The 12,304-nt window shown below is 52.7% G+C and overlaps 1 long non-coding RNA gene across 1 annotated transcript in view; it reads left to right on the forward strand.

Moving 5' to 3' along the window:
- The first annotated feature begins 533 nt into the window (after window positions 1–533).
- LOC121023155 (uncharacterized) overlaps window positions 534–12,304 on the forward strand; it is a 122,921-nt gene continuing 111,150 nt past the window's right edge. The window contains exon 1 of the long non-coding RNA XR_005787260.1: window positions 534–3,139. This is a non-coding gene — a long non-coding RNA (uncharacterized LOC121023155). The remainder of the gene's footprint in view (window positions 3,140–12,304) is intronic.

Here is a 12,304-nt window from a genome sequence, read left to right on the forward strand (position 1 = left end):
TAGGGTCTTGGCCAACGTGATAGGTTAAAAGTGATCTTGTCGCGTAGCTTTGCATTTCCGACATCGTTTTGGTTTTGAATGGCACTGTCTGTGATTAAGCAGAGGTGAAGGTAATGACTTCATATTGGGTTCTGAGCCCGGCGTGAGAGCAGACGTATATCATTCAGAGGAGCCCGGAGCCCGCACCGAAGAGCTGGATGCTCTTCGAGGCCCATAATCCTTCACTGACTTACTTAATCATAGGCTCACTTGCGGCTACTTTTGGGCACCTGCCTAGAAGGCCACCGGGTTCTGGTCATGAAGGGGCCTGGATGACAGGGAGGACATCCGTGCCATAATTTTGAGGCTCTTTGCAGGCAGAGAGCTGGCCCCCTGTGTCCCGCTCGTGGCTCCGCTCGATGCCACGTCCACTGACGGCATCTTCCTTGGTCTGAACGGATCTTCCCACCTCTCTCCCGAGATTGGCTTTAGCTAATACAACCAAGAAATCCTCTGGAAGAGTCAGAAATGCCTGGGGCTGCCTGTGGCATAGTGCAAAGGGTGGATCGGAGAGTGGAGGGCAGCCACCAGGGACGATGGTGGAGAAGCTGAGTGCGTGGAGCGGCAGGTCTGTCCCGCAGCATCCGCCGTGGCCTCAGGCCAAGATGGGCGGCTGGGGCAGAAGGGGGCTGCGGCAGGGAGCCCTTCCTTCTAGGTCTGGTGCTCAGTGGTTTCCTGCTCTGCTGAAGGGCCGTTGCTTGGTGGTGATGATTCATGGCATTTGGACACTGTGGCCGTGTTCTGAACAGGGAAGTGAAAAATAACACAGCTGAGGGCAGTGCCGGGCAGGGCAGGGGCTGTCACAAGATGGGAAGCTTTCCTTTGGAAAATGCAGGGGGCGGGGGCGTCACAGCCAAGTTGGTGGCGGCGGTTCACGCCGCGTGAGTGTGGCCCCGTTTGCTCTTCTTCTGGGCATCAACTTTTCCAAGTGTCGGCCACTAAGTTGTCCCTCGGAAGTGGCTGCTGGTCTTGGCCGAGCTGCCGTGAGGAGGAGGAAGTGGACGGGTGATTCAGTGAGTGTCAGCTTCCTCTGTGACTCGGGATTGGATCCGTTTCTTAGGGTGGTGCCAGAGGGCCTGTGTGGCTTTGAAATTCTCTGCCACTGGCGGTGGCCCTCCCTTGACCCCTTTTGAATGAGTAAGGGGATTCAGCTGGATTCTGCAGCCTCCCCCCAAGTTGGGCAGGCCCTTCTGACTTGAGGCCTTCCTGTGGCTCCGGCCGACAAAGATCAGTGACGGGCCGAGCTGAGGCCTCTGCTGGGTCTGTGTGCGTGTCAGGAGCTGCCTCGTGTTTGGGAACTGGATTGCGAGAGCAGCTGGGATCTGAGGGGCCCAGTCCCGGCAGGTGTTAGACTGAGGGAGGAGGCAGTTCAACTGCCCGGAGCCACCAGCTCTCCTGGAGGCCATTTGTCCACGTAGCCAGTGGACGACAGGAGACGGCCAGATGCACAGCTGCTTCCTTCCCACGAGGAGAGTCATGACTGGCTTTTTCTTCCGGGGCACCGAGTTTTCCATGGATCTGTCGTTAGTGTGCAGCCTAAGCGGCCATTGCTGCCCTCGCCTGAAACCTGTCCTAAGAAGCACTTCAATCATCCAGATCCTCGCCTCTGCCTAAGAGTCCATAGTCCTAAAAGCACTGACTTGGTAAAGACTGAAAAACCCTCTCAAAAAATGCTGCAGGGGCTTCTGTATTCGAATGCCTTCCATCACCTTGGAGAACAGCCTCCGCTTCCGGGTCAGTTCTGTCTCACCTCTTCCCCCCTCCGTCCCCTCCTGTTTCTGTGGCCAGAACAGAGGTCAGCTGGTCTTACTCAGGCAGGATGGCCAGCATCCAGTCACTGGTGTATTTAATGAGGACTCTAGTATTAGTCACATGCACAGAAGTGCAGCTCAAACCAGTCGGGGCTTCCAGAAAGGAGCTCTGTGTGACAACTGTACAAGCGGGGAGGGGCCCTGAGGCACTTGCAGCTGGGACCTGACCCTGCTGGGTGCTCTGTCCTTTCTCTCACATCATCTTCCAGCAAAACAGTGATTTTGATCTCTTTGATAAGCTTTCTCCACACGGAATGTGCACGATTGCAGTTTGCTTATCACACCTCACAGCATCACTGCCAGAGAGGGGCTGAGAGTTCCAAAGTTCCAGAGAGAGGCCTCGATGGCCTTCCCTGGGGTCAGATGACCATCACTGACTCAATCACTATGGCCAGGGAAGGATCTCTGAGCACATGGCTGTTCGCATTTGGACCCTATGATTAGCGCTGTGCTAAGCAGGGGAGGCAGTATTTTCCAGAAGGAGGGGCTCCTGTCCCGGGCAGACAAACAATGGGCCCACTCCCCCGGTGTGCTGAGCTCTTCCTCACCCCCAGGCTGAGGACTCAGGCCCTCACTGCCTCCCCTCCGCCTCTCCCGGGCCAGGGGGTCCCCTCAGAACCCACTGTTTTATTGCTTAAAAATCCATAAGAGATGGGGGTTTTCTCAGCTAAGTTTTTTGCGGGGGGGCGGAATACATGTCTGGGGCGGGAGCTGTACGATTTTCTGAGGAGACGGCCTCGGAGGATCTAAGCAACGAGTGAAGGAACAACAAAGGGACCCTTCTCAGAAGCATGGCAAAAATGAAACCAAATAAAAACCCCATAAAAATCCCTACTGGGGCAGAGGAAATACCAGCGTGATGCTTTTGAGCCACATCTTCAGTAATAAAGGGAAGATTCAAGGATCGGCCGTTCTGACGGGATTATGTTTGGGCTTGAGGGAGAATGTGCTGGAAAACAATGAAAGGGAGTCATCCAAGCAAGGGAGGTCTGTTGGTGCGCGCATTTGTATGCGTGTTGTTGCAATTCAGGAACTGACCGATGACCAGGGTCATGGGGAGTCTGAGAGAGACACCCGACAGGAACCGGTTCAAAGTTTGTGCCCAGCCTGGGGAGATCAGATGACCGGCAGCTGGCCTGCCCCCTGCCGGCTCCCATTGATGTCGGAGGGGCTCTGACCCCCGTTTGGTCACAGAAATACCCGTTTGGAAATCTCTTTGAAGGCTGATTAAGTAAACGCTCTCGCGGCACCGACAGTAACAACCGAGTGACGTAGTCGAAGTGCTCGTGGTAAGTGGAGGAATCTCTGGCTGCCAAGCTGACAGGCAACTCGCCTTTCTGTTCCTCTAACTTGGCCTCCCTGCTTCTGGTCGCAGTTTCGGGCACAGTGTTTCGAGGGGACGGGGCCGAGGATGTGGAGACTCTCACTGTCATCGCGCGGGTGGGACAGGGCCCCAGGGACGGAGCGTGGTCCTGCCGCACAGCAGCTGGCCGCGGCCAGTGACCGGTAGTCCTCCCGGCACGGCTAACCTTTGATGTTGCTCGTGGGGTCCTTCCATCTGGTTTGTGGCCTCAGGCTGCTGTGACCCCCAGCGGGGGTGTCTCCCCGGGCCTCCCGGGGCCCGGCAGGGTGAGCGTGAAGGAAAAGTCTGGTTTTCATCCGGGAGCGCGGAGCCCCTCTCTGCGTGACGGCTCTGCTCGCGGCCTGGCCAACTGGACGAGGGCTGCCGGACGGGGGAGAGGGGGCCCCTTCATCACTTTACTGCCCTCGTTATCTCGGAGACCCCGTTGTCGTGGGGGGGGGGGGAGCGGGCTGCCAGCCCTGGACCCAGCTATGCCTCCGTACCCGGCAGTGTTGACGTTTGTTCATTCACTTCATCCGTCATGGATCCATCCACTTGCCCATTCATCCGGGGCTGTCGTTCAGTCATTCGGTGACTATGTGACCAGGTCTCCTTATCTTTTATCTTTGCTGCCTGGCACAGGGCCAAGCTTGTAGGAGGGACTCCACACACGTTCGCTGACTTCTCTTCCTGCTTCACCTCTGTTATGGTTCAGGTTCTACGTTCACGTCCATGATGTTGAAGTGCTAATCCCCAGGACCCCGGAATGTGACTGTGTTTGGAGATAGGGTCTTTAAAGGGGTAGTTACGTTAAAATGAGGTCATTTTAAGTGAAAATGAGGCCCTGAAGCAATCCTTTTAAAAAAATTTTCTTTTAATGTTTATTTTTGAGAAAGAGAGAGACAGAGCATGAGCAGGGGAGGGGCAGAGAGAGGGGAAGACACAGAATCCGAAGCGGGCTCCAGGCCCTGAGCTGTCAGCACAGAGCCCAACGTGGGGCTCAAACTCGTGAACCGAGAGATCATGACCTGAGCCGAAGTCGGACGCTCAACTGACTGAGCCACCCAGGCACCCCCAAACCAATCCTTATAGGAAGAGGAGTTCGCAACCCAGGCACATACAAGGGGAAGATGATGTGAAGACACAGGGGGGAAGACAGCCATCGACAAGCCAAGGAGAGAAGCCTGGGACCGATCCTTCGTCCAACAAGGAGCCAACCCTGTCGACACCTTGGTCTTGCACTTCCAGCCTCCAGAGCTGTGGGGAAATAAATTTCTGTTGTTTAAGCTGTCCCAGTTTATGGTGCTTTTTTATGGCCACCCTAGCCGACTAACACGGCATCTCCACAGGTCTGTAGAGCATGTAACCAAGTGCAAGGTGCTGTGGGACGTCCAGAGACAAAGTTGAGAAGTCTGGGAAAGAGGAACAGTGAGGGGGGGCCATCCTCTGTTCACATTTTCTTCCCCCAAATCCTGCTCTCCTCCACCTCTCCTTACCTCTATCTATCCCCAACAGAAGGGGAAACAGGAGGAAATGAAATAAAGGGCTCCGCATGAGATGCCATCCTGCAGAAGGTCTGGCCACGCGTGAAAGCCCTTTAATGTAGAGTCAGAAACGCCATTTAGTTATTTATTTATTTCTGCCCGCCTCTCTTCCCCGACAAGTTCTTATTCAGCACACGTATGTGTATGCACATGACCAGAAGGTACGCATGACAGCCGTGTGTGCCCGGGGGAAGACCGCGAAGATGATCCACAGCTTTTGGGGACACACACGATTGTACAGCTGGCAGCACGTTCCCCAGTCCCAGCTTTATGGTGCCTGGTAGCCAGGAAGGGCCACAGCCAGCTCTCTCTCGGGACCATGCATTCCCTCACTCGTTGCCCTTTGTGATTAAAGATGATGCTTATGTGATGTTTCCCTACAACTGTTACCGAGAGGTTGTCCTTTGAATTAAGGCCCTGGACAGTGGCTACGGGCTGTGATCTCTTTGCAGGAATCATGAGGTCGTTTCACTGTGGAGTAATCTTGGGATCTCTGGGAACATTTCTGAGCCTTCTGATCTGCTAGGCCTATTGAGAAGCCAGATCCATTTGAAAATTTGCACAGTATGGAAGTCTCGATGTTTTTAAAATTTATTTTAACTTTTTATATTATGTGAGAGATGGGGAGGGTAGAGAGAGAAAATCTTCAGCATGGCCCTAGGATCATGACCCGAGTCAAAATCAAAATCAAGAGTCGGACAGTCAACCAATTGAGCCACTCAGGTGTCCACCATTTTTCAATCAGACATTTTTTTTTAATGTTTTTCTTTTTTATTTTTGAGAGAGAGAGAGAGAGAGAGACAGAGTGCAAGTGGGGAAGGGGCAGAGAGACAGAGACACAGAATCTGAAGCAGGTTCCAGGCTCTGAGCTGTCGGCACAGAGCCTGACGCGGGGCTTGAACTCACAGACCGTGAGATCATGACCTGGGCTGAAGTCGGACGCTTAACCGACTGAGCCACCCAGGTGCCCCAATCAAAGACATTTTCTACTACACAGACTCAGTAATAATCCTGTTCCCCTCTGGGGTCCTTGTGCAATCCTAGTTTAGCTCGTTGATTTTAAAGGGAATGGGGATTCCAGGAGCTCCTATTGGCCAACCGGCCCCATGTTGCAGAGTACTGAGTCCCTAAAGGACTTTGGCAAAGATATCACCGCCAGTGTGGTTGCGATCAGCTTCTGTGTGCATGTCCAGGAGTGAGATTTCCACATCATGGTCACTCATACTGATTGGCGTTTCTGAAGTGTGGTGGCATTTCTTCATTTAATGTTGATGTTGACACAAGCATCCTATCTTTTCTACATACACGCAAATGAACATGCTCCCTGGATGGTTTGAGGGCTTGTCCGGCAAAGCCACCACGTGCAGGGCCACTCCCTGTCTCACTTCCTCTTGAGTGCCTTCCTTGGTTGGACATTCATTCCTCCCCTCTTCTCCACCCCATAAGACCTGAGGTGTGCCCATCTCTGGAGATTATCTGCATTTTAAAATGAATGACCCCCTCCCTCCCCCCCGGGGTGCCTGGGTGACTCAGTCCGTTGGGCATCTGACTTCAGCTCAGGTCATGATCTCACAGTTTGTGAGTTCCAGCCCCATGTTAGGCTCTGTGCTGAAAGCTCAGAGCCTGGAACCTGCTTCAGATTCAGTGTCTCCCTCTCTCTCTGCCCCTCCCCTGCTCGCTCTCTCTCTCTCTCTCTCTCTCTCAAAAATAAACATTAAAAAAAAAAATTAAAATGAATGACCCCTGAACACATAAGCTTTCCAAACTCCAAGGAATTTTCTTTCAATGCTTAAATGGAGCCAAGAGTTGCTACCTGGACTGGTTGGGCAGATGGGTCTACTTTGCTTTACTCAAGTAACCAAGCCAGTGGTTGGCCTGGCTCTAAGTCCAGCGGGTACCCCTTTCCTTGGTATGTGTTTTGTGTGATGCAGATGACCCTCCAGCCAAGGCCAGAGTGTGACTTAAGGGTGTGTGATTATGGGTCTACTGCAAGGTGGAGGCTGAGTCGGGCCCTCGGTGCTATCTCTCTGCCACTTCCTCCTAGCCCCAGAACTATATTTACTATCTAGCAGATAAAAAAAGACAGCTCCGTGTGCTCTCAGACCCCACGCCCTCTCCTCCCCAGCTTCGATTTCGTAAATGTTGGTTCCTCCAGAGAAGCGACCGGAGCCCGTAACCGTGCGTGTGCTTTTCAACAACCTTATGACTCCCAGCGTGGTCCAGCCAATGAGGACGGAGCAGTGACCCTTAGATAAAAGGCTTCATTTGGCATGACTCATCCTTGGAGACATCCCGCTTGCTTGGCCTGTGTTGTTAAGTGCCTGGTTTTGTAAATATTGACAGTTAGAAACCATCCCAGGAACTACCGAGCAGTGATCTGGAAGGTAATGTATATGAATATGACCAGTGATTAGGCAATGCTTGTCATTTGCTAAGATTCAGCCACTGATAAATATCACCCCATTATCTTCCTTCCTAATAGCGGCTCGTTTGCTTGCGTGTGACTCATCGTTGATACATTATGAGATCTGATTCAGCAAGGAAAGTTTGGTCTGCTGCGACAGAGGACAACATCCAAGGCCACCTCGGTTTTTAGGATACTAGTTTCTTAACAAGGGTGGCTTGTTAAGAAGCAAAAGTTCAAAAGTCCCCATCACTAAGAAACTAAAGGGGGTTTGGGAGGGATAAAGAGCAGAACAGTGCTTTTCACCATTCAAAGCTGATGTGCTAAAACCTACTTCTCCATGTAGACGTACGTTCGTTGCATTCACCTGTGGACGCCTGTGGCTCCACGAGGCCGTCTCTCTCGGTTCAAGGCTACACTTTGGGGCTCGTCAGGCCTGCTCTCAGACGAATAATCTCTGCTCACACAGAAACTGGTTTTTATCTCTTGCCCTCCCTTTGTCACTACCTAAAATAAATATCGTCACCTGAATGTCTGTCGATGCTTTCTGATGGGTTTGGCTGTTTGGTTTATTGAACTTTATCACCTGCAGGAACTTCCTTCTTTGACTCACAGCCCTTTGGAATGGCCCTTGTTTATTTCCTTCATTTGCTCTGGGCTGAGGGTCCGTCCTGCCAAACCAGGGATGAGCTTTTCAGTAGTTGGGCTTTGAACATGGGCCTTTGGCAGACTGGTATGCCAGATAAAAGCACTACCCTTGGCTGAAGGCAGGTGTGTATGCACATGTGTATACACACACACACACACACACACACACACACACACACACACACAGAGCTGTGTCCCTCTGTGTAACCACTTAACACTTACTATGCTCTCCTGTAGTGAGAGCTGAGCTCCGCCTGGGCTGACCACATCAACACTGCGAAGGAAGCATGCATCACCTTGATGTAAGCCACCTCTTGACCACTCGCTGGCTGTGTGACTTTGTGCGAGTTACTTAACTGCTCTGAGCCTCAGATTCCTTACTTGCAAATCGAGGATAATAATACCTACCCTTCAGGGCTAGCAGGAGATAACGTATTTAACCCACACGGATCATAAAAACTGTTCAGTCGACGGTCGCTGTTATCGTCTTTAGTACCAAGCCACGGTGAAAACTTGCTGGCAACAATTTTGGGGTGTTATGGGTTCGACTGTTAAGGGTCGACTGTAGCTCTGAGGTTTTATACGCGTCGTATCAGCCCTTCAGGAGCTGGAGGCTCAGGAGTCCTGCCAGCCAGCGTTAGAAGCAGGCATCTCTGGCCATCACTTGCGTCAGCTTTCAGGGACACTGGAGGTCACGACTGTGTGTGTGGTTAGCAGAGGCTGGCAACTTGCTGTGTCAGGAGGACACTAGGGCACCCGCCTCACCTTTGCCCCCATCACACAAGCACAGGCCGGTCTGTGTGCCGTTGGCCAAACAGCTTCACAAAGTCCTTGCTTAACCACTTGGCACTGGCTGAATGTTCTGTCCTTTTGTTCAGGTAGCTGACGCACCTGCCGAGTTGCAGGGCAGTGTTCCGGAACCTGCCGATAGTCCATATTTTTCACGGAATGTCGATGGATGAGCGATAGGAGTCCAGTCTGTGGGGATCTGTGGGGGCGGGGATGGGAGCGGAGGGGGAACTAGGGTGCTTGAATAGTGGGAAGGAAGTTCAGGTTGACAGTCATTCCGCTCGGTCCTGGTGATCAGAAAGAAACAGACTGCTCGAGCAGGAGTTCCTCCTCCAAGGGCCCTCCCTGTGGCCCCAAGCCCCCTCTCCCAGGGAGACGCTTTACACGGGGCAACGAGACGGAAAATTCTGCCCTCACGGGACTGCATTATTAACTGCGTATCTGTGGCATCAGGGCCATATGGCATGTTTGAAGGAATGGAGAGGAATTCAGTAGCGCAACATGCAGACCACGAAGGAGAGAGAATTCTCCTGCAGTGGCCACAAAGGAGGAAGGTGTGCTTCGTGGAGAAAAGGTCCTTGCCGTGACTGTGAAAGGCCAGCACACTTACACTTAATAAATGAGAGCTTCCCAGCACAAACACTTCCCGACGGTGAGAGAGGCCCTCGGCGGCCCACCCAGGAAAGGCCCCCGTGGCATGAATCCCTGAATGTCCCAGGAGGTTGGACTGTGCTTCCCTGAGAGCCCAGAGATCACCCAGCAGGGCTGGGGTCAGGGGTGTCCCCAGAGGGAGCACATGTGAGGCTCCGAGGCAGGTAGGCCAGCTTTGGCTGCCCGGAGATGAGAGCTCATCCCTCCCTTAGGGGTCTCTGCACGGTAAGCCAGCAGGGGAGCAAGTGTCCCCTCTCAGTGGTGACCAGTGGAGGCAGGGGCTAGAGGGAGGCAAGGCTGTAAAGGGACCCACTGTGACCAACTTGGAGGATATGCATGGGTTGCCCTCTATTGGATACATCTGCTTCAAGATACCCTAAATCCTTCAGGTCTAGGATTCTCTTCCACGGTGCCCCAAAGAGTCAACATAGCCTCAAGCTCGTTTCCACCTCCGTGAGTACTGAACGAGATGATGCTGTATAAGACACGTGCGGTATCCGGCACATGGGATGTGTTTAATACATGTCCCCTCGTGTCGTTACTGCCACATCATTACGTCAGACTCCTGGTGCGCGTTTGCACTTTAGAGGTCGGCCTTCAAACCAAATGGTCCCCCTCCAGCAACCATGCCCCCACCCCATCTTCCTCCCCTCCAAGAGAGTTTGGGCTCCTTTTTGCTTTCTTTGTGTTCTGAACAAATGAATTCCTCTTATTCATTCACTTGCTTATTCATCAGTCCTCTGAACACTTCTGCCAAAGATTTACTGTGTGCTGGGCCAGCTGTCTTGCTGAAGTGCTGTTACCTGCTTATGACACTCCCCTACACAGCACCCCCATATATACAAATGCAATGCTCTTTTTTCAGGTTCCAGGTCTAATTACTTACTGAATAGAGATGTGTGATCTCACTCGCTTTTTTTGTATGTGTATTTTTCCATCACCAACGTGTTTCTCGTGGGAACTTCATGCCTGCAGAGAGCATTTGGAGGCTCTGGTTTAGAGAATGTGAACTGTTCTAAGGTCCTCTGAGGCCCTTGCTGTCCAGATCAGAGGAGAGGAGGAGGGAGCCACCATGGTCGGGTGGGAGAGAATCAGGCCCGTTATGTACCTCGGGCCTGCTCCCTACCGGACTCCACTTGGAACCACTTTCCATTCTGTGAGGTCTGGGACAGATTTCTCCTTTATAAGAGGTGGCGGGGCAGAGACAGACAGAGTCAGGTCATTCTGGAAACCAAGTCATCTTGCTGAGGCCATATGGCAATGAAGAGCCCCATAGAGATCTGTCCACCAGCACTTCCTGTGTGGCCACCCACAGGACCCTGCCTGGAGCGTTGGTGCTGCCTGTGTTGAAAAAATGTGCACAGAAACAGTTTAAAGGGGAAACAGAGATATTGCAGGCTCAGGCTACCGATGCTTACTTATCTTTGGAACCCTTGTTCTAGAAAGTTCTGTCATAACATGAGGGCAGCTGTTGCTGTCTGGAATGAGTAGAGGAAGAACAGCTCCCAATTGCGGGGGGGGGGGGGGGGGCGGCGGGGGGCGGTCTGGGGGAGCCGGGAGAAGGCGCACAGCAGCCCAGGCTGGGTGCCCGGATATAGTGGCAGGGGAGCATGGCGCATGCTCTCCTCTCCGGGAGTCTATTTCAGGCTGGCTGGAGACAAAAATGCGTTCTTTGCCACAGGAAGAATGCTCCCTCAGACAGAACTGCTAATCGGGCAAGATGAAGGGCTGCGGAATGTACGGCCAGGGGTGGTTACTGTTCGCTTTCCAGCAGGCTTTTTTTTCCTCTCTTCCTTCACTGAGTCACATGTATTTTTGGCTTGCTAATTTGGCCGGTGGCTGGGTAGCCCCCTCCCCCATAGCCTTCATTTTTGAAAAGGTGGGAATTATCTGAGCCTGCGAGCTATCTTGCAAAGCTATGAGCAGTTTTCCAGAGCTACCCTATGTCATCTGTCTCCCTGACATAAAGAGGGGAGGCGGGAGGAGTAAGAGGAGGGTGTGGACAAGGAAAGGAGGGAGGAGGGAAAGCGGAGTAAAAGGGGGAGAGAAACATCTTGCTGACGTCAAAGAAGACCACACTCTACAGGATAACATTACTCGGGACCTCAACCGCCCACTCCCTCTAATTTACTAGAAACCAAACAGCCTGTTTTGAAACCTGTAGCCTGCAGTCTGTTATTTTGTTTGTTTGTTTTTTATTTTTGGTTTTGGTTTGTTGTTGTTGTTGTTGTTGTTGTTGTTGTTGTTGTTGTTGTTTTGCTATTCTCTCCGGACCCAAAGGACTATTAATTGTTGGGAGTTTGAAAGCTACCTGATTCCCTGAAACAGAGGGGATTTCCACGAGTAATAATTCAGCCCGTGCTTGTGCTAGGGCGCTGGAGCTAGAGTAAATTGATCCAGCTGCTTGCAAGCTGATGGAAAAGTGCCCGGGGGAGAGGACGGCATCTGCAGCTGGGGCCGCGGCTGGCTCTGTCACGTGGCCTGGCCTGCGACCGACCGCAGGGCTGGCTCCGGCTCGCCCTCCGCCCCCCCCCCTGCGCGCCCCCAGCCCGCCCCCCCCCCCCCCGCGCCCCCCCGGCGCCCCCCCCTGCTCTGCCCCCCCCCCCCCCCCCGCCGACTTCCCTTACACAGCAGGTGTGGCAACCTCTTTCTTGGGAAATGCAGGACACAGAGGATGATGGGGGGGCGGCCTTATTGCCTAAGCTCCCTTAAGAGAGTCACCCTTTCGGTGCGTTGGCCGGTTGAATTATGCTTCCCAGAAGCCTCCCCTAGTTCTGTCGTGCGGACACTCAGGGCCTGTTTACAAATAAAATCGGAGCTGGCAGAGGTTACCTGTATGTAACCAGAGGCTAGAGAAATACTGATTCCACCACCCAGATGGTGGAGTTCAATCTGTTTTCTGGCCAAGGCCGCACAGTTAATTTTTATCCTAGTAAAGAATAATAAACACGGCATTAGCAACTAAATGTTTATCAATTTACAGTTCATTTCCAGCCAGATCATTTCACTCCAGCATGTTTTTACTGCTAGCTGATGCACTGGAGTGCTTTTCGTGAAACCATATGTGACTATTTAA

The sequence above is a fragment of the Herpailurus yagouaroundi genome, unplaced genomic scaffold (assembly GCF_014898765.1).
Source record: "Herpailurus yagouaroundi ecotype Mexico unplaced genomic scaffold, PumYag 530, whole genome shotgun sequence".
Taxonomy (NCBI): Eukaryota; Metazoa; Chordata; class Mammalia; order Carnivora; family Felidae; genus Herpailurus; species Herpailurus yagouaroundi.